General features: G+C 35.9%; 2 non-coding genes across 2 annotated transcripts; both read right to left on the reverse strand.

Annotated features, from left to right (window-relative positions):
• Positions 1 to 13,733: 13,733 nt before the first annotated feature.
• Positions 13,734 to 13,866, reverse strand: LOC129400996 (small nucleolar RNA SNORA49). Its single transcript, XR_008628030.1, has one exon. It is a non-coding gene; the product is annotated as a small nucleolar RNA SNORA49 (small nucleolar RNA).
• Positions 13,867 to 16,440: 2,574 nt separating this feature from the next.
• Positions 16,441 to 16,543, reverse strand: LOC129401050 (small nucleolar RNA U13). The gene has a single exon (XR_008628075.1). It is a non-coding gene; the product is annotated as a small nucleolar RNA U13 (small nucleolar RNA).
• Between the last annotated feature and the right edge of the window lie 5,352 nt (positions 16,544 to 21,895).

The following is a 21,895-nucleotide window of genomic DNA, read 5'->3' on the forward strand; positions in this document are numbered from 1 at the left end:
AACTTTTGTTATTCACTAGAGCTATTTGGTCATTGTAAGTTTGGTGTATTGCTGGATGTGTTTTCCCTTTTATACTCTTCAGCTAAACCATAATGTCAATGGTTTCTTCCTTAAAATAGATGCCTCTTATATTTATATATTCCTCTCCATTTCCTTTTTCTCTGCAATGTATTAGAGTTGGAAATCTGAAACTCTTTTCTTCAGCCAGAACAGTCTTTATACTAGATTCCTGAGGGACCTTAGGAATACTGAAAGTTAATAGAAGATATTATTTGAAAACTAAACTAGACAGGGAAAATGTAAACTTATATTGCAAATGGAAGAATAAGGAATTGTGAACTTTTAAGAAAAGCTGAAATCGGGGCTGGAGGAATAGCACAGCGGGTAGGGCGTTTGCCTTGCACGTGGCCGACCCAGGTTTGAATCCCAGCATCCCATATGGTCCCCTGAGCACCGCCAGAGGTGATTCCTGAGTGCAGAGCCAGGAGTAACCCTGTGCATTGCTGGGTGTGACCCAAAAAGCAAAAAAAAAAAGAAAAGCTGAAATCTCTGATTATTGGTAGTATTGGAGTTTTAAAGGAAAATATTTTTTAGAATAATTGCAAAAGAAAATATTAATAGGCAGAAGAGTAAATTCAAACCCTTTCATAAAAAATGGACAGAACAGGCCAATATCATTAAAATTATTTTTGATTTCTCATCAGACTTAAAGTAATATTCCTTTTGACCATCTGCTCTGTCAAATTCTCTTTCATTTTATTTCTCTCTTTGTCAGAGCCAAGATATAATATTCAAACGTTGTTTGATATAATTGTAGATTCATATAAGGATGTCTGAAATATAAATGGCTAATTTGCAATTCACTATTAACCATTTTTTTCAGCATGATTAACTGCATATATTTCATAAATATTTTTTGTAACTCCAGTGTCATAGCTCCTGGGGAGGACCTTATTAAAAAAAAACCCAACTATTTTGCTACTTATAAATCTGCAAAGGGCTCCTTTTATTCACATGGTGTTAACTCTACAGTTTAAGATGGCCTCTATTATGTCTACAATCTCACTGTAGGTGTATCTAATGGCAATGTTTTTGTAATTGATGGCAGCTTGATCTGTCTGTTTTCATCAAGTCTCTTCGACCCAGATGTAGTGTCAGTTTTTACCCATGTTGTTGTGATCTCTAATGACACAGTATCTCACCTCTCAGGCTTATGTTCTTAAATCATAGTAGCCAACTTTTCACAGTAAGTGGAATCCAAGAGAATATAAGAAGCTGACAGATATGTTAATATTTAGGTACAAAACAGTCACAGAATCATTTACTCTATCCAACGGGTGAAAGCAGGTCATAGGGCAAGTCCAAAATTCAAAAGAAAAAAATCAGGCTTCAACTCTCAAAGGAACAAGTAGCTGTAATGTACAGAGATGAGAGTCACTGTTGACAGCCACTTAGCCCACGATGTACCACGACATTTTACTTACTTGTTTATTTTTGAAAGCTGTAATGCCCCAAAGGTGGAGGGGAGAGAGACAGAGAGAGAGACAGAGACAGAGAGACACAGAGAGAGAGATAAAGAGTGAGACAGAGAGAGAGTATGAGAGACAGAGACTGAGAGAGAGACAGGAAGAGAGGTAGAAGGAAAATGTCTGTCATAAAGACAGGCTGGAGGAGGGTGGTGGGAGGGAAACTGGGGACATTGGTGGTGGGAAGTGTATACTGGTGGAGGGATGGGTATTGGAACACCGTGTAACTGAAACCGACCATGATCAACTTTGTAACTCTGTATCTCACAGTGCCTCAATAAAAAACAGAAGGAATTTAAAAGGAGTTAAAATGAGAATAAAGTACTGAAAATTATGTTTCTTTCAAGTCACTTCTTTGTACTTAAGTAAAGAAATCAACAAAGTAAAGCATGCATATAACAACAACAAAAAGTTTTGGGTTTGGCACATTATATAGAAGAAACATAAATTATGTCTAGACCTCTCAATCAAGTAATATTTTAAGAGAAAAGTACCATTGGAAAATGCTTAAATTTGCAAAGGATACAAGCAAAATTAAATAAGAGCTAAAACTGCTGAATGAGAAAAATTTGATGATACTGTACAAAATGAGTATTTAGACCATGAGGAGAATATCTTATTATTGAGAAGAGTAACATTATTTCAAAAGCGCAATGCTGCCCAATATTTAACTTACATTAAAATGAGATATTTTTAGTACTTGCGTTTCTAGCTTTGATGTGGAAATAAAGATACACATCCACCTTCTGGTGAAAGAATTAAATTTTTCCAGTTATAAAAATAAAACTGAAAATTATCTACAGATATGTATATATTTAAAGAATTAAATCACTACAGATGGAAGAGTGATTAAATTAAACCTGAAATTGTAACACCATTTTATGCAAGGGCAGATACAAATTAAAATTGTCTTTATTATCCTCATTGAAAGTAAGAAAAAAATCCCATTCTCCCTTTGCTTAGAGTATTTATTTCATAAAACTTGTAAATTCATATTCAATCTTTGAAAATTATGTAAATCATTTAAAAAATCTAAATATCCCCTTTGGATCCGGCTGCGGAGCGAGCATGATGGAAGAGCCCAAGGGAGCGCCCTTGGACTCCAGGCAGCCCACTGAACTAATTCCGGCATGGGACCAGAGACCCCACGGTGCGCTGGTCCCGGCACCCGGGCATCCCCCAATTCTCTTAACCTGTCTCTCTCTCTCAACTCCTCCCTCCTGAACACAGCGCAGGACTTCTCCATCTTATGAGCACCATAAAAGGGTAAAAGTTTGTAGTGATGTTATTTCTGGTTGTACTTTCCCTGGACTTTATACAGAAACCCAAAACCTAATGTCATCTTAGCATCAGCAATATGTAATGGTTCGCTTTTAATGGGTCGGACTTTTGTGGGAGATCCTAACAAGAATAGTAAGTCTGTTGCTGAAATATTGAAGGCAATCAAAACGGTAGCCATCTCTCTAGACTAAACTAAGCTATATCCCCACGCCAGCTGAGAAGAAATTTTCTTCTTTCTCGGGAAGAAACGCGGCGTGTCGTCAAAGCAAACAGACCTGGTGGCGTGGGAATGGGATATAAGGGGAAAAATAATGTACATGGAACAGTGGGACGCTGGTGGAATCTCGAGCCGGAGCCGATACCAGCGCAAGACCTTCGGTTCCAGAAACTGCTTCCAGACACTCTACTAGTCTATCAACTAAGCCAGAGCCCCACGTCTGCTGATGACGGGAAATAACCATCCTTTTCGTTTTTTTTTTTTCCCTTGTCAGGCAGCGTGGCGATTACTAAACAGGCGTGAACTCGGTGGCGCGGGGCAAGGGGGAAAATGAAAAATTATGTAACAAACAGCGGGACTTAATATCTCTATATTCTTAGCAGTGGAGAACTATCAAATGCCTCCTTGGCAATAGGACTGCTTTTCTTTTTTGGGGGAAACCCCAACAACGGTAGTGAGTTGTGTGTTGAAACATGGAATGTAATCGAGATAAGGCATAAACGAAGTGAAACTTATCAAGTACAAGGGTGGGGACTGGGGAGGTGGGACGGGGCGGCAGGTATACTGGGGGGGTTGGTGATGGAGGATGGGCACTGGTGAAGGGAAGGGTGTTTGAGAATTGTATAACCGACATAATCCTGAGAACTATGTAACCCTCCACATGGTGATTCAATAAAATTAAAAAAAAAAATCTAAATATGCTTCTTCCTAGGTGTGATACAGGAATGTGTTTCTTAAGGACTTAGGACCATCGTTTTGAAAGTCAATGATCAAGGAACATAACATTTTAGTTTCTGTGGAAGGTTGGGATCTAACTTTGGTGGTAATAAAATGATCTTTTCACAAAAAGTTTAGTTTTCTTGGGTAAAGCCAATTAAATACTACAGATAGTCCTAATTATCAGGAAGATTTAGCATCCGTGTACAAGTGATGTTACCTCACTCTTTTATGTGAGGATGGTTATTTTGAGAGTATACATGTAATGGGTTTTATCTACTTGGTTTTATTAATGGGTAAGAATTTTTTCTGCCTTGTAGTCTTTAAGTAGATTTCTTGTGATGTAAAAAGAATTTTGGCTTAATGCTTATTCAATAAGTAGCTGCTCCTGCCTTGTGGATAGGTTTTATAGGTAAAAAAAATTTTGATTTAATTACATTTCAAGATATAGTAAATGAAAAACAGATATTGATTTAAAGAGAAAACTACTAGATTAGTTTCAAATAGTTTTACATTAATGAGAAATGTGATGCACTCCCACTCATGGCAACTAAAATAATCGAGAGATAAAGATTTAGAAAACTGGGTGCTGGAGCTATAGCACAGCGGGTAGGGTATTTGCCTTGCATGTGGCCAACCCAGGTTCGAATCCCAGCATCCCATATGGTCCACCTGAGCACCGCCAGGAATAATTCCTGAATGCAGAGCCAAGAGTAACCCCTGTGCATCACTGGGTGTGACCCAAAAAGCAAAATAATAATATTAATAATAATAATAATAATAATAATTTTTTAAGGATTTAGAAAACTGAATAGTGACCTTAATAAATATTGGGGATTCATTTGGGAACTCCTGAATTGCTGTAACATGTGCAGTAATTTTACGAAGGTTTATTTTTTCCTCATTGTAATGTGATGGCAAATTGGCGTGGTGTCTTTTTGTCAATATCCATTATTGTATGTTTTATTTATTATTCAGTTTGCTTAGGTCATTTTCAAAATGGGGTTTTTATACATAGGACTTGAACTTCTAGATAATAAGAGTAATGAAGAAGAGAAAAGAGGAGAGGAAGAAGGAGAGAAAGAATGACAGTCTTATTATATGGGCTCATGACTACAAGTACTTGGAAGCCAAGAGTGAGTGATGCTTTGCTATGAACACATATTCTATTCTCTGTTATATACTAGTTTGTTCATCACTTATATTTCATATATAGGTTTTCATAAAATATAGGTTGTGTAACAAACCATTTCAGTAAATATACATGAACAGAGAAACGAAAACTAAATAGTATTTAATTATACGCCAAATTTTAATTTTGGTTCTATTATTCTGATCTTATTTTTAAACATCTACCCCTTTAATTTTCATATTCAATAATTCACTTATGAATGTATGAAACAGAATTGTCCCCTTTATTTTGATTCAAACATTCTAAATGTATCTAGTTACTATATGTCAAATGGTAACCATATTCAGATGTGCTATTTCATCTTCAATTTTCAAATAAACATTATTTTTACATTACATACTATTTTATATAAATATAGTGCCAACTGTTGATTTATACATTGTAGTTTGAATAGCATCTGATAGTCTTGTCTAGATTATGTATAATATAGTAATAATAAACATAAACTTTTTCTAAAAATTAGAAAATCAACACTTTTGAATTTTTTTAAAAAGAGTATCTTTCCATCTAAATGGATGCTGGATAATACATAGCTAATTTGCAAGTATTTTACAGCTAACTTTTTCCAATGAATCATAAGTCAGACTAAGAAGTATAAGCTACTCAATTTTTAAAATATTCATTTCTCAAAAAAAAGATATTGTTAATGATAGGAAGTGCCACAAGTGTCAATATCAGATAAAATTGACATCTAAAAAGACAAATAAAAGAAAGATAATATAATTTAACTTCATTTTTAAATGGAGATATGTACTAGAGTATTAATTGTTTACATGCTAAATATCCTGGTTAGGCAAATTGTGGTGGAAGTAAAGATAATTATACTTGAAATCTGTTCTTCCTACACATTCGACATTCAGATTCCAGACAAAACGATCTCAGCAATTCTCTTGCTAAATCCATTATCCTCACTTTAAAAGTAGTCACTGCATGACTACTTGAAATCTAAAATGTCTGTTTAGCCTTGCTCTGTTAGCACTATCCAAGTAATATTCCCAGAGCCATTCAATGAGTTGAAGTAGGCAGGTAGATGGGGGAGGCGAGTTGCCAATGAGTTATCAGAAGTACTAAGACTTAAAGAAGTTATTCTGTCACTAGTCTCATAGTAGCAAAAAGCGTTCTAGTGACATCCATTTTGTTGACACGGGAACTTAAGCCTATTTAAAGACTAGCTGGTGCCCACACAGGCTCAGATAAGGTGGACTGACCCCTCTGCCCCCCTGAAAAGCTGCTGCTGGGAAGGAAGGATCATAACAGAGGGTTGTGAAAAGGACGTGAAGATGCACCAGCAAAAGTCCAAGCTCACTCTTCTCCTTGACATCATCACAGCAACGGACTCTTATCAACAGAGCAGTTTGGAAGAAAACCTGTAAAACCAACTCTGCAAAGGTACTTAGGTGCTTCCCCATTCTAGGGGTGAGGTAGCCTACACCTCTACTTGAGGTGTGCACTCTTATCATTTAGTTCTGGAGAGGCCCTTGTTCTCTCTTGAATACATTGCTCTCTCTCTCTGTTTCTTTCTCTCTCTCTTTCCTCCACCTCATCTTCCTAAACTCAAAATTTTATATATATGTTTATATATTTAAAATATATATTTATATGTTATATATATTTATACATATATGTAAAACATATACATATATGTATATATAAATATGTACGTATTTATATAAACATGTATATATGTATGTATAAATACATATGTGTATTTTTATATATGTATATATAAATATGTACATATTTACATACATATATATGCATATATACATATTTTATATGTATATGTAAAATATATACAAAAGAGACGTGGGCCCTATGCAAACAGGATGAGAATGCTATTAAGGTATCCCAAAGAGGAATCGAAAGAGCTATGCTAGGAGTATCACATCTCACTCAAGTGAGAGAAGGAATCCAGAATTCTGACCTCCATCGATGGTCAAGAATCAGGGATGCTGTCTCGTTTGCCAAGCATCAAAAATTAGATGGGCCGGTCATGTAATGCGATTCAGAGACGACCGCTGGACTAGAGCTGTTACCGACTGGATTCCACAGGACGTTAGAAGACCTCATGGCAACCCACCAACTAGATGGTCAGATTTCTTCGTCAAATCTCTCAGTGAACGATTTGAGGCTCTTCCTGTGCCTGGAGCAAGCAGATATTGGGCTGCACTAGTTCTCGACAGGGACAAATGGAGACGTTACTGGTGCCCTCTCGAGCAAATCGAAGATCAACGGGATGACAAGTGATGTATATATAAAATAAATTCATATATACACATATATATATATTGTTTCACTGCTTGTCTCCTCCTGACATTTATAATCTGTCAGGGAAGGTGACAGACTTGGAAAGCCTGAGTAAAAGTTTGCGACTGACTTTCCTGGAAAGAGCAATTCCTTGCTTTAGCCTAAGTTCCATGACTTCCTGATAATAGGATGGCAGAGATGATTTCCCAAGTGGTAGAACAAGTGAAGCCCGGGTGTGATTTGACAACTGCCTCCAGGAGCTGGGAGACCTGAGCACATCTTCCCTGTGCTCAGAGTAGACTTTCATTAGTTCTTGATTTCCCGATTTCCCCACACACAGCCCCAAGTGACTGAGGTGGGTAGAGAGGAAAGCAGTAGGCGAACCTCTCTCCTCCCATTTCACATAAGCAACACTCGTCAAAGTGAAAGGGAAGAAATCAGAAGGTAGTATACCAGCATGGAACCCACTTCTTGTTTCTCAGTCTCATTTGATTACTACTAAGTTATAGTTTTAATGATTTGCCTTGCTGACAACACTGTAAACATTGTGTATTAGCTTATTTGTATTTAAGAAATGCTCGGTGTTCAAAAATTTTAAAAATGAAACTGAACATTTACAGAATTACTGTTAAGCTTCTACCAGTAACACGGACATGCCTAAAACTATTTTTATTGAAGTACCAGATTTCTAACAATTCTAATTGTACTTTTCATGCATGTGTCTTTCCAATGTCAGCACAAAACCGAGTTCCTGCTTAGAAAACACCCAAAATCTTGCTAATTCCAGTGTCAGTCATAACTAACAAACTTAAATGATAAATTAATTTATGTGAATGACTAACAGTAGGATATTTAAAATGCATTCAAGTTTATAAGATTGGAAATGTCTTAGTCTCATTGATTTATTCCCACTTTGATGTGAAAATAAGCACATATAGAGAATATGAAAATAGCAGAGAAAGATATATATCCTGTAGATAGCTACTTCATTGCAAATTTAATGACATCTTAGGCTTAGGGTTTTATGTCTTGCTGAAATTGAGTTCAAAGCCTATGGCAATCATTTTAGCAACATACAACTCGTTACCACATACTGAGAACAAGTTTTAGAATTTCCAGGCTAATAGCTAAGAATCCAAGAACATTTTGATTAGCTATTTCTACAGGAAATAAAATAGATATGTAATAATCATTTAGCAGCATTCTGATTTATTTTTATGCTTAAATTTTAATTTACTTTCAGAACTGTGACATATGACCTAAAATTTTCTGCAGTGATAACTGACGAATGCTAATAGTGCAACTTCACTGCTTTTGAGATTAATATTAACAACTGGAGACTTGACTATAAAAGTCATGACTTCTTTTATAGAAGGAATGCAGGTACATAAACCTGTATTTACTTGAAGAATTGAGAAAGCATGCAGGAAATTAAAGAAACCAACAAAAAATTAAATCTAGAGACTTTTTGCATTTCAAAAACAATTAGTACTAATAGACTTCCTTCAGGCAAACTGTTTCCAAATTTCATGGAATTTTTCTGAAAACTCTTCTTATTTTGGAACCTCAGGCCATTTGGAGTGGTATACTTAATTGATCTCATTCTCTTTAAATTGTTACTTCACAATGGTATTATTCTGGTGATTCCAGATTTTCTGTGAACTATTATTTCAGGCTTCACAGATTTTAAGAACTGTAATGTTTTAGCAGAGTAATACTTTTCTAAGTTCCAAAATCATTGGGTAGCATTGGTTTTTTCAAAAATTTCACAGATTCATAAGAGCAATTCATATTTTACAGAGGAATAAACTCATTAGCAGTCAAGTATAAGGAACTGGAAGTAACTTTCTCTGAAACACATCAGAAAAAGTTAAAAGGTCATAGAACTTATTACATTAATAATTGACATTTGAATTATTTTCCATTTCTGCAAGTTGGATAAAAAGCAGTCTAGATTTTCCAAATAAGTGAACACAATGAAAATTACTAATATCTACTTTCAGTTTTATCAGGAAAAGATTATCTTGATCAAAAAAAGATACCGTATCACTAATCATCATGAATTTTTTGAACAAAATGTTGATCTTATTCTTTAGAAATAACAAAAGAAAGAGCAAAATATTCAAAAAGGATTGATAAGTAACACATGTTTCTTAGAACAAAGAAATCCTTAGAGTTCACACTAATTAATAACCAGTTTGACACTTAAAGGTATGCCTAGTATTCAATGCATGTTCTTACCATCACTATCTCCATCATCATTGTCATCCTCACCCACACTGACACAATCTCTATTATTGTCATCAATAAAAATAGAAGACAAGCAAGACAGACATAGGTTCTTGGTTCAAAAACCACTTCAAGTTTCTCCTTCTTGGAGGAAGAAAAAGTAATTGAGTTTACAAAGTCTTCCTACACATTTGAACTGCTTCTAAAACTTATTGATGACATAAATTTAGAAATGCCATTTAAATGTGATGACTGTTCTGTAAAGGGAGTTCCGCCATATCAGTTCTAACCAACATGAAAGTGGTGTTACTGATATATAAAATTCAGTAACCTTAATAATTATAACCAGTCAAAAAGAACTGCTGAGGCACTCTTGCTTTTTGGGTCATAGATATTTTCTCAGTCTGGGGACTTGTATATAAACAAATTCATTATAAGAAAAAATATATAATTTAATTTCTAAGAGTCTGTGTCTCCATTTACCAGTCACACAATAAAAGGAAAATTCTATCTAATTTGTGAAGGTCTGATGAAATTTTAAAAAATCAAACAAACATTAGTATGAACATTTCCTGATTTAGAGTAGAGACTTAGTAAATGCAAATGAATAACATTTTTCAGGCATGGGGAGTGGGGGGAGCGGGGAGAGGGGGAAGAAAGCCATACCCTGTGGTGCTGAGTGCTTACTCCTGACTCTGTGCTCAAGAATTACTCACTTCTAATGAGACTTTGAGGACCTTATGGGGTCCCCAGGATGGAATCTAGTTAGCAGTAAAAGAAAGTGCCTTGCCCACTGATTACCTCTCTTACTCTTGGATAACATAGACTCTATAGCTTCAAATTTTATCTCTTATTTCTGTAAATAAAATTTACCATTTTTGGTAAATGATTCAAGATCTCTGTTTCAAGTTCTCTACAGTTCTAAAAATTAGTTGATACCGTATCACTACTTATTTTGAAGTAATCTTTCTCATTAAAAAATATGCTATTCCTGGAGTGGGGGGCAGGGGGCAGTACAACTAAGTGGAAAACCAGTCTTGAAAGCCTGAGGGTTTGAGTTCCATCCTTAGACTACCAAAAAAAAAAAAAAAATTACCCCCCCCAAAAAAATTACCCCAAATTATGCTATTCCAGGATATGACCCAAATAATTATTTTAGTGAGAAATAAGAAATAAGAAAGCTGTGATTTAGAGAACGTCAGACTTTCAAATTTCAGAATTTCAAATATAAGAAATGTACCTTTCTTAGAGTAATTTTATTAAGTTGTTTGTATATCCACTATTATAGCTTTTAAAAAAATCTAACTCTTCCTTAGCATAGAGAAACGGCTCTTGCAACTAAGTTTTTCCCTTGGAGCATTCTTATTTCTCTACTCAGATAAGCTGGTCATTAGCAGAGCTGCTCACACATGTTTCCATCGTCTTTATTCCACGTCTTTGCAAGACAGAAAAAAGGAACTTCTGCAGATTAGCTGCCTATGTTGCTTTCTCTATTCCCTCCTCTGGAGCAGTTATACTAGTGGATAACAGACATTGGTCCCTAACCAATGGATTTTATTATATGCCATCTGCCTTATGTATTTCTGTGCTTTGGGAAACATTAATTTTAAACTACCTAGGAATCTGGAGCTTTTTTGCTGAAGATTATAGTACCCGAGTGACCTTAAGAATAAAAGTATGTATTTTATTCCTAAGCACAAAGATAAAAGTAACTCCTGAGCACTGCCAGTTGTGGTCCACTACCTTGTCCCCAAAATATGTCTTTTACTAAGCTAAAAGGAATAAGAAGTTGTAGGATTGGGCCAGTGTGGCCCCCAAACAAGCCTCCCGCCAAAAAATAGTAAAATAAATAAAAATAGTTTATATAAAAAAGATAACTTTCCCAGATGTACAGCTCTTTAGAATAGGGCCAGTATCTGAAGGCACCTATTTTGACCCAAGTTTATATTTCTTACAAATTAAAAAAAATGATTTTCTGTTATGTTCTGTGTAAGATGAAGGACTTGAGAACACGTAAGACCATTATAGAAAGCACAATTTATAGGATGGTTACAAGACAAACTAAAAAACAAAGATTAGGGGCTGGAGCAATAACACAGCGGTTAGAGTATTTGCCTTGCACACTCCGGCCCGGATTTGATTCCCAGCATCCCATACGGTCCTCTGAGTACCGCCAGGGAAAATTCCTGAGTGTAGAGCCAGGAGTAATCCCTGTGCATCTCCAGGTATAAGCCAACAAGAAAAAAAAAGATTAAAGAAATATAACTTAATTAGATGTCAATAGTCTGCATATTTATATGTGTATATATGTGTGTTTATAAATACTATATAATGTGTCTGCTATTATGTATACATACTCATTGAGTACTAGTATATATACACTATTTATGTTTATATTATAAACTATATTATAAACACTATAGGGCTGGAGAGATAGCACAGCTGTAGGGCGTTTGCCTTGCACGCAGCTGACCCAGGTTAGATTCCTTTGTTCTTCTCAGAGAGCCCAGCAAGCTACCCAATGTATCCCGCCTGGACGGCAGAGCTTGGCAAGCTACCTGGCAAGTATTCGACATGCCAAAAACAGAAACAACAAGTCTCACAATGGCAACGTTACTGGTGCCTGCTCCAGCAAATCAATGGGCATCGGGATGACAGTGATTCAGTGATACAGTGATAAACACTATAAATATTTTTTAAATATGTAATATTTCTTGCCAATCCATGTAGTTCTGTTATATTTGTAAGTAGCACTGCACTGTAACACCGTCATCCCCGTTGTTCCTTGATTTGCTCCAGCGGACTGTCTCCATTTTGGTGTCAAGTGTAAAACCTCTCTGCCTTGTCCTCTTTTGTTCAATGTTTATCTGAGTCTTTTTTTTCTTTTTTTGAATCACCATGAGATACAGAGTTACAAAGCTGATCATGATCAGTTTCAGTCATGTAGTATTCCAACACCCATCTTTCCACTAGTGTACATTTCTTCGCACCACCATTGTCCCCCAGTTTCCCTCCCACCACTCTCCCCCCAGCTTATCCTTATGGCAGGCACTTTATTTCTCTGTATCTATCTGTCTGTCTGTCTGTCTCTGCTCTATCTCTGTCTCCCTCCCCTTTGGGGCATTGTGGTTTGCAATACAGACACTGAGAGGTTATCCTGTTTGTTCCTTTACCTATTTCAGCACGCAGTTCTTATCCAGAGTGATCATTAATAACTATCTTTGTCATGGCGGTCCCTTCTCTATGCCAACTGGTCTCATATTATTACTTTTTTTTATACCCAACAAATGAGTCCAATCACTCTTTATCTATCCCTCTCTTTCTGACTCATTTCACTGAGCATGCTATTTTCTATGTTCATTCATTTATAAGCAATATTCATAACTTCATTTTTCCTAACGGCTGCATAGTACTTCATTGTGTAGATGTATCATATTTTCTTTAACCAGTCATTTGTTCTCAGGCACTCAGGTTGTTTCCAGATTATGGCTATTGTCAACAGTGCTGCAAGAACATAGGAGTACAGATGGTGTTTCTGCTGTGTGCTTTTGGGCCCCCAGGGTATATTCTCAGAAGTGGTATTGCTGGGTCAGATGGAAGCTCAATTTTCAGCTTTTTGAGGAATGCCCACATTGTTTTCCAAAATCTGCCTTGTTCTTTATCTTAAAAATATCCCCCAAACATTTGTTTTCTAAAAGTTTATAGATTAATGTTTTATCTTTCAGTATCTGAAACATTTTGTATTTTTTTTTCACCTAAAGAAAAGTGATTTAAGGAGGATGGACCCTGTGAAGAGATGCTTAATTTTTTTAAATTGTAGTTTAAGTAACATGGTTTTAAAAGTGTGAAAATTTGTATTCTTCTATGATACATTTTGAACAAGGTGTGAGGTTTAGCTGAAGCTTTTTTATTTTGCTGATATATGACCAATTATGTCTGTCCCTTAGGCTGAAAATACTGTGCACCTTCATTTATGTTATTTTTGTGCTTTTATCTAAAATCGGTTGAGAATATTTGTGTTGATCTGTCTCACTATTCTGTCCTCTTAATCTATTTTTCTCTATGTCAACCAATCTTTATTACTGTAAATACTAGTAAGCCTTGATACAGATAATATAATTATTATATTTTATTCTGTGACATTATTTCTAGTCATTATGGAACTTCAGCCTTTTACTATAAACTTTATGATCAGTTTTTTTTTAAAAGCTAATCCATACTTTTTTATGGGTCTATGGTTTTGTTTATCATATTAATTTTTAAATATTTTGAAGTTCAAATGTAAAGGGTTTTTTTTTGTTGTTGTTTGTTTGTTTATTTCTTTACTGTCAGTCACCTTGTAGGTCCCAATGGAAATGGTCATCCTGAAGAAGGAAGTCTACTTTTCCTTTTCCTGTACCCTCAGTCATTGCCAGGGCACTCTACAGGCAAAACCCCCTGGAGGAAGACAGAGGGAAAAATGTAAGTTTTTTGAGAAGCTAAATCAAGTATGAGTATAGCAGGCATAACCAAATAAATGGATATTTATAAAGTTTTACATTTTAAAGTAACTTCTCTATTATTCTAAGGTCATTGATTTAAAATAAAAATCTCAATAATGAAAAACCACGGAGAAGGTATAAAAACATATGCTTTTCATATTGGTGTATAGATTGTTCAGTATGTTAGAAGCTGTACTGTGTGTAGGATCATCAAAATGAAAATCACTTATTATTGTTAGTAAAATCTTAACAAGCTGGTTAATAGACTTTCAAAACTGTGAGTGTTTCAATAATTGAATTTTGATTCACATATACTTGAATAGGACATCTTATCACATTAGAAAATTTAATGAAATCAACTTGGGAATTTAAAAATATAATAAATATTTGAAATGAAATATTGCTAAAAACTAATATGAAGATATACAGACATTCATTCCTATGTTCATGGCAACATTAGTTGCATTAGGAAGAATTTGGAAATGACCCAGTGCCCAATGACAGATGAGTAGATAAAAAAGTTATGGGAGATATACACAATGGAAAGCAGCTCAGCTATTAGAGAAGATTAAAAATTGACTTTTCTGCCACATCAGTGGAACTAAATAAATTATTTCAGACTAATTGAAATTAGTCATAAGGACAAGATGATGATCTCACTCACATATACAAAGAAACAAGAGAGCATAAAAGGGCCAATAAAAGCAAGCCCTCAGAACCTGACCACAGAACTGAGCTTACCAAGGGTAGACTGGAAGTATGGAAAGGTTACAGTAAATCCTTGTGAAGAGGTATTGGTACTTTGGTGCAAGGTGTCTGATGATACCATACTTTTTTTTTTTTTTTTTGCTTTTTGGGTCACACCCAGCGATGCTCAGGGGTTACTCCTGGCTTTGCACTCAGGAATTACTCCTGGCAGTGCTTGGGGGACCATATGGGATGCCGGGAATCAAACCCGGGTCGGCCGAGTGCAAGGCAAACGCTCTACCCGCTGTGCTATCGCTCCGGCCCCAATACCATACTTTTAAAACATATATGTATGTACAGTTTTTTAAACCAATGTTTCCTCAAGAAAAATGTGAAATAAAATTTAAGTTAAAAATGAAATTTGCATTAAATGTAATCAAAAGGCATCTGGTATCTATTTTTAAACGTTTTTTTAGTCACCTTCTTTGTGTTAAATGTCTTGGAATGCTCCACATTTCATTTCCTTATCATTAGCATTCTAGATATAAAAATGTTCTGCTGATTAAATGCCCTGCATGAAATTTAGAAGATAGAAATGAGCAAACATAATGTTCCTTCTACCACTGGATATTTCCTGCTGTAACGGATGGGGTGGAGAAACTATATTTGTTTCCTGTAGTAGATTTCCATGTCTAGTTATTACTTTTGTTGAGAAAAAGCTGCAGTAATGATGATGGTAGATTCTTTAGCTTGGTTCCTTGATCATCATTGTGCCGCAAAAATGTGCCCAATAAGCCTAAAACTTTCACTGACATTCCTATGATTCCTAAGCCATATTAATGCATTGCACAGAGGCAGAATTTACTCATTGCTCTATTATGGTTCCTTATAGAGTACAGGTTTCAGTTAGGTCATTTAAAATATGTGCAGTTTTTAAATGAAAGCTTTTCCTGCTTCAACAAATACCTGGAGAGTTTCTTCTACAGACTAAAATAAAAGTGATACAAAGTGATTATTTTGCCAGAAATAATATAAAACATAGGCACCAATTGGCTTAATAACAAAGTAAGGGAATAAAAATGGACTTTTCAGAGGGCTGAGAAACAGTTCCCTATACACACTGCTGTCCTTATGGCATCTGTAACAGCATGCCCGGTCTCACTCAGCAGCCGAATTTTCTAGAAGCAACCTTATGTGCTATTCCTAAGTCATGTGTGTCTAAAGTTTAAGAAATTGCAATTATAACGAATATCTCATGTTTTTAGTAATGATAATGCTGTGTTCAGTGGGAGACAAAGGGGGTGATTTCATGACCATAAAATTCTGAAAATCCAACTCAATAGACCCATCTCCTGACTGATATCATTAGGAATTTGGTGCAACTGCTCCCCAGAAAAAACAAGCCTAATGATGAGAAATTGTCTTTACAAAACTAAATAACAGTCCATTAAAATCTCTGGAAGTTTTCCTAAAAGCTTATGGCCAATGGGAAACATTAATTCAACAAAGTCCACTAAATCTTGTTAGAAAGAGTGAGTGTCTGTGACATCTCCAATGTGCCTCCACTTTTGCCACCAGCTGCAGATGGCTAAAGCTCTGTTTTGGGTGGGTACGGTCAAAGTCAGTGTGGTCCCATTCTCCGAAGTCCCCAATCAAGTCTTGCTGATCTCCTTAGGAGAGGCAAGAAATTATCATTTTTCTCCTCATTTTCATTGTTTTTCTTAAGTTCATGTCAGATGGGTTATGTGCCAAGTGCATAACAAGTTTGGTTTCAATTGATTTGCCAAGAGACATACAGTTAGAAAGCTGTTCATGATCGGGTTTCAGTCATACCGTTGTAATATTTTACAACACCCATCCCTGAACCAGTGCACATTTTGCATGCTGCAGAACAAGTTTTTAGGGAGGCACATGTTGCACACACATGTGAACATCCAATCATCATGCTTATGAACCGGAAAAGGATCCTCTTTTTGTTGTTCTAGAGATAGATCTCTCATTAATGCAGCATACCATGGGGATTCCTTCCTTCTATCTATTTCCTCCACAGAGGCTGGATACTGCAGCCCAGGCAATGCAACTTCCAGCCTGTTCTAACACAGAGTGTATGAATGTATTCTCAAAATGTCCTTTTTAATGTGCAGAATATTCAACGATAGAGATTTGACTTCTGAATTCATTTCAGATAGCTTGGCTTGGCATGTAAAACTGTTTTAACGAATTCAAGCCAACAATATCAGTGCAAACAAGATGAAAAGTGCTTTGATATTGAAATAATGCATTTTCACATATTATTTTTCTTAAGGAAAAAATAAATAAATGCAAACATTGCTCTATAAGCAGGGTTCTACAGTAAAGTATGGTGAATCTGAATGGACATCCTGGTTTGCCGTACTACACCCAAGGCTGTGTTTGTAAAGTAAAGGAGAACATTTACATGAGCAAATTGTGATATGGGACTACACTAGTGAAGATAAACAAAGTTTCAGAGGTGAGTTTTCCCTTTTTTAAAGAAAAAAATTAAGTCAGGGGCCTGGAGCAATACTACAGTGGGTATGGCTTTTTGCCTTGCATGAGACCAAACCGAATTCAATTGTTAGCATCACAGATGGTCCCCTGAACACTGCCAGAGGTGATTCCTGAGTGCAGAGTTAGGAGTAATTCAGAGAACTTCTAGGTGTAGCCCCAAACAAAACAGAACAAAACAAAATAATTTGAGGAACTATGATTTACAATGTTGTTTGTGATAAGGTTTCATGCATACTAATGCCCTCCATTAGCGTGTCTGTTTCCCGAAACCATTGTCTCAGGGTAGCCTCCTGCCCGCCACTACCACCCTATCTTGATCAACCCAGTTCTTGATATACCAGTTCTAAGTTATTTTCTTAATACGTAGCTTAATATCACAGAAATGAGAGAAGCCATTAGTATTTGTCCCTCTTTTTTTGACTGGTTTTGTTCAGTAAATTCCCCCTTGTTCAGTGCGCATAGTGGCAAACTGTCATGATTTTGCCATTTATTGTAAGTGAGTAGTACTATTCCATTGGGCATGTATACCATAGTTTATCTTGTTTCAAGATACACTTTGGCTGTTTCTAGATTTTGGCTATTGTGAATAGTGCTGCAGTGAACATAGGAGTGCAATTGTGTTTTTGAAATAGTATTTTTGTATCCGTGGGGTAGATTCTAAGAAGTGGGATTGCTACATTGTATGAAGGATTAAGTCTTAGCTTTTCAAGAAATATCCACATTGTTTTTCCAAGGAGGTTGAGCAAGTTGACATTCCCACCAGCAATGAATAAGGTTCCATTTTCTCCACATTCATAATGGCATTGACTGTTTTTGTTCTTTTTGATATGTCTTACTGGTGGGAGGTGGTATATCATTTATGTTTTGATTTGTGTTTTCTAAGAAGTGATGGAAAACACTTTTTTAATATGTACCTGTTTATATATATACACACCTATTTTATATATTTTTATGTATTTAAGAAATTTTTTATTCATCTTTTATCCCCATTTTTAATGTCATTATTTGTTTTGTTAAGTTTTACATGTGTTTTACATATCGTGGATACTAACCCACTGTCAAATGAATAGTGAGCAAATATTCTCTACATTTTTATCTGATCACCACTTCTTTTGTGGTGTAGAAGTTTATCTTTGCTTTCATTTGAAAGTCCTTGTCAGAGCACTTAGATAAAAGAGTTATCTAAGGGGACCCAGATTGGGAAAGAAAAAAAAATACTGCTATTGCAGATGACATGATTCTACACTTAGAAAACCTAATGGATTCTACAAGGAAAGTTTCTGGAAATAATAAATTTGTGCAGTAAAATGGAAGACTATAAAATCAACACATAAAATTCATGGCATTTATATATACAGAAAATGAAAAAGAGAGAAATTTTTAAAAATCTCACTAACAATTGTCCCTCAAAAATTACAGTCACTTGGAATCAACTTGAGCAAAGAGGTGAAAGAATTATGCCAGTCAAATTTTTTTTTCTTTTTGCTTTTTGAATCACACCTGGCAATGCTCAGGGGTCACTCTTGGCTCTGCACCCAGGAATTAATTCTGGCGGTGCTCAGGGGACCATATGGGCTGCTGAGAATCGAACCCGGGTCGACCACGTGCAAGGCAAATGCCTTATCCGCTGTGCTATCACTCCAGTCCCTCAAATTATTTTTCAATCACTGAAATAAAAAAAAAGATACAAGGCAATGGGAATACATATCCTGTTCATTGGTAGAGAGATGTAATGTCAAAATTACAATCCTCTTGTGACATTATACAAATTCAGTACAGTCCCTATAAAAAATATCCATGACATTTTTTACAGTTTTTTACAACTAAATATTACTGTATATTTAGTTGTTGACATTTATATACAGTAATATTCTCTCCAGAACAATCCAAAGCACTCCTAGGAGAAAAGATGGGAGACTTCTCTTTCCCAAACTTTAAACTATAGTGTGAAACTTTATTAATCAAGACAGCATAGCACTGGAATAAAAACAGGAATTGAGAGCTCAGAGCCAGATCTTCAGGCACATAGACAGCTAATTTTTGACAAAGGAAAATAGAGTGCTAAATAGGGTAAGGAAATCTCTTCAACAAATCATGTTGGGAAAACTGGTCAGACCCACAAAGAAATTAACTCATGTTCCTATTTCATACCACATTCAAAATTCATTTCAAAATGGAGTAAAGACCCTCCTATCAGACTTGAACCCAAATTCACTGTATCACTGTCATCCCGTTGTTCATTGATTTACTTGAGTGTGCACCAGTAACGTCTCTATTACACTCAGCCCTGAGATTTTAGCAGCCTCTCCTTACTTGTCCTTCCCAATGATTGGAGGCTCTTTCAGGGTCAGGATAATGAGACCTATCATTACTGTTTTTGGCATATTGAATATGCCACGGGTAGCTTGCCAGGCTTTGCCATGCAGGCAGAGAGTGCGGGCAGGATACTCTCGGTAGCTTGCCATATATATATGTATATATATGTATGTGTATATATATATATATTTGTTACTGTATTTGGGATATGAATACACCACGGGGAGCTTATCAGGCTTCCCTAGCGGGTAACAGACTCTCGGTAGCTTGTCAGGTTCTCCAAGAGGGAGAACTAGGCTATTAGATGTCACAACAAATTATAAATTAACAACAAACTATAAATTATAAATCGAATATATTAGATTTATAATTATAAATTAACCCACAAATTATGTTGAGTAAAACATTAGCTTCCTATTGCTACTAAAACAGATAACTACGTTCATGCTTTAAAACAACACAAAATTAAAATTCTGATGGTCAGAAGTACAAAATGGGTCTCACTGGACTAAACTCTAAACTCATGTCTTTTCTAATGAATTCCTTCTGGAGGCTCAAAGGCAAGGATGGGGAACATTTATTCTGTTGATGGCCTTTTGGATATTGATGATATAATTCTCAGGACAGAAAACATAGGCAAGCACATCACAAGCAGCTATGAGAAGCACATGTGTCTGTCTCATTCTTTACCAAGGCCAGGCTGCATGATTTCATGAGTCTAACATAACTGTAGGCTAGATATTCCCCACTCCTGTTACTAATCTGTGTCTTAGAATCTAAGACAATGGTTTTCAACCTTTTCACTTCTATGGACTGACTCATGGTGTTCTATAGGCTTGAGAATGAAAACCACTATGAAGAAATCATAAATTTCCTTGTTCTTTCTTCTGTCTAGAGCTGCCCTATGCCTTAGTTTATTATGTTCCCTTTTGGTCTTCAAAATCAGCCATGGTTTTTGTGTCATATTACAAATCCGATTTTCTGTTCTTGTCCATATTTAATAAATTCGTGATTACATTGGGCCCACCTGGATAATACTTCTTGGTAAGTTCCAATCTTAATTCAGTCTATCTTAAATTCTCCTTTGCTATGTAACTTAACATATAACATATTACCCCAGCTTTCAGAACTTGGAATCCTTGGGAAGTCACTAATTTTGTCTATTACTGGTCTATTCTAAACTGAGTTGACAGCAGCGGAGTTCAGAACTTTTCCCAGAGCTTATTAAAATGTAGCCAAATCAAATTGACCACTCACAGGCAGATTCTTAAATCCTTATCACTCCTGCCTATCTTGACAAAACTCCAAGCATTTGGGTGAGAGTGGTAGAAGAGTGGGCAGGGAGCTTGCCTGGCACATGGCCGACTGAAGTTCTGTTCCCAGAATCCCTGAGTACAGCTAAGAGTGATCCCTAAGCATAGAGTCAGAATTAAACCCTGAGCACTGTTGGGTGTGGCCCCAGAAGAAGCAAACAAAAAAAAAAGAAAAATTTAAATCATTTGTTGAATCTCAGTCTTCTACCTGAAGAAAGATATTTTGAATCTTTCTCTGTCTTTCTTTGTTTTCAGGCTACAACTCAAAATATGTGTGTCCCCTGAGAGACACTCTGGCTTTATTGCCACTTGCCACACCTTATCAATCAGTTGAGGTTAATGAGAGAAGCCACCAAAGGTAGAAAAGAGAGATACCACAAATCTGTAAAGAAAAAAGTCATTTTCCCCTTGGGTCTCAGCATAAATCTGGGTTCTCCAGCTTCTGGAAAGGGAGGATTAATGATTCAACAAACTATGCCCTCACCATTTGTTTAAATCCAAGCCAAGTGAACTAGAAAATAGTGACAGAACAATGAGGAAAGATTGAACAGAAGTATTTGAAGGTAATAAAGATAAAATAAATACTTTCTGCTTATACATTCCCAATTTAATACTGATAAATAAATTGGATATAGATATAACAGCAAGTTTCTTTTTCTTTAATTCTAATATCAGAAATGCATGTAAGTATGATGTCAGGAATATTATGATGAGATTAATACATACCCCAGCTTTCTAGATCAACCCAGAAGCTTGAAAAGAATTATTGGGACAAGTTCAAGATAAAGTTCATCTTTCAATCATCTTTTCAGATAGACACTGCTGAATTCATATTATGTGCATTTGAAGAGATGACATTTGCATGGTGGAATGTATTCAGCCCCTCTTGTTTCTAGTTTAATTATCCGATAAATAATTCTAATATCCAGTTTCCAGTCAAGAAAACTGATGTGTAACTTGTCTTTCATCTTATATTATAAAACCCTAGATTCATATTTTTTGTTTGCTTGTTGATTTTTGGGACAAACCCAGCAACGTCAGGGCTTCCCCCTGGCTTTGTACTCAGAAATCATTCCTGGCAGGCTTGGGTACTCAGGATTGATCTTAGGTCAGCTGCATGCAAGGCAAGTGCCTTACTTGCTGGACTATCACTTTGTCCC

Source organism: Sorex araneus, chromosome 1 (genome assembly GCF_027595985.1).
Source record: "Sorex araneus isolate mSorAra2 chromosome 1, mSorAra2.pri, whole genome shotgun sequence".
Classification (NCBI taxonomy): domain Eukaryota; kingdom Metazoa; phylum Chordata; class Mammalia; order Eulipotyphla; family Soricidae; genus Sorex; species Sorex araneus.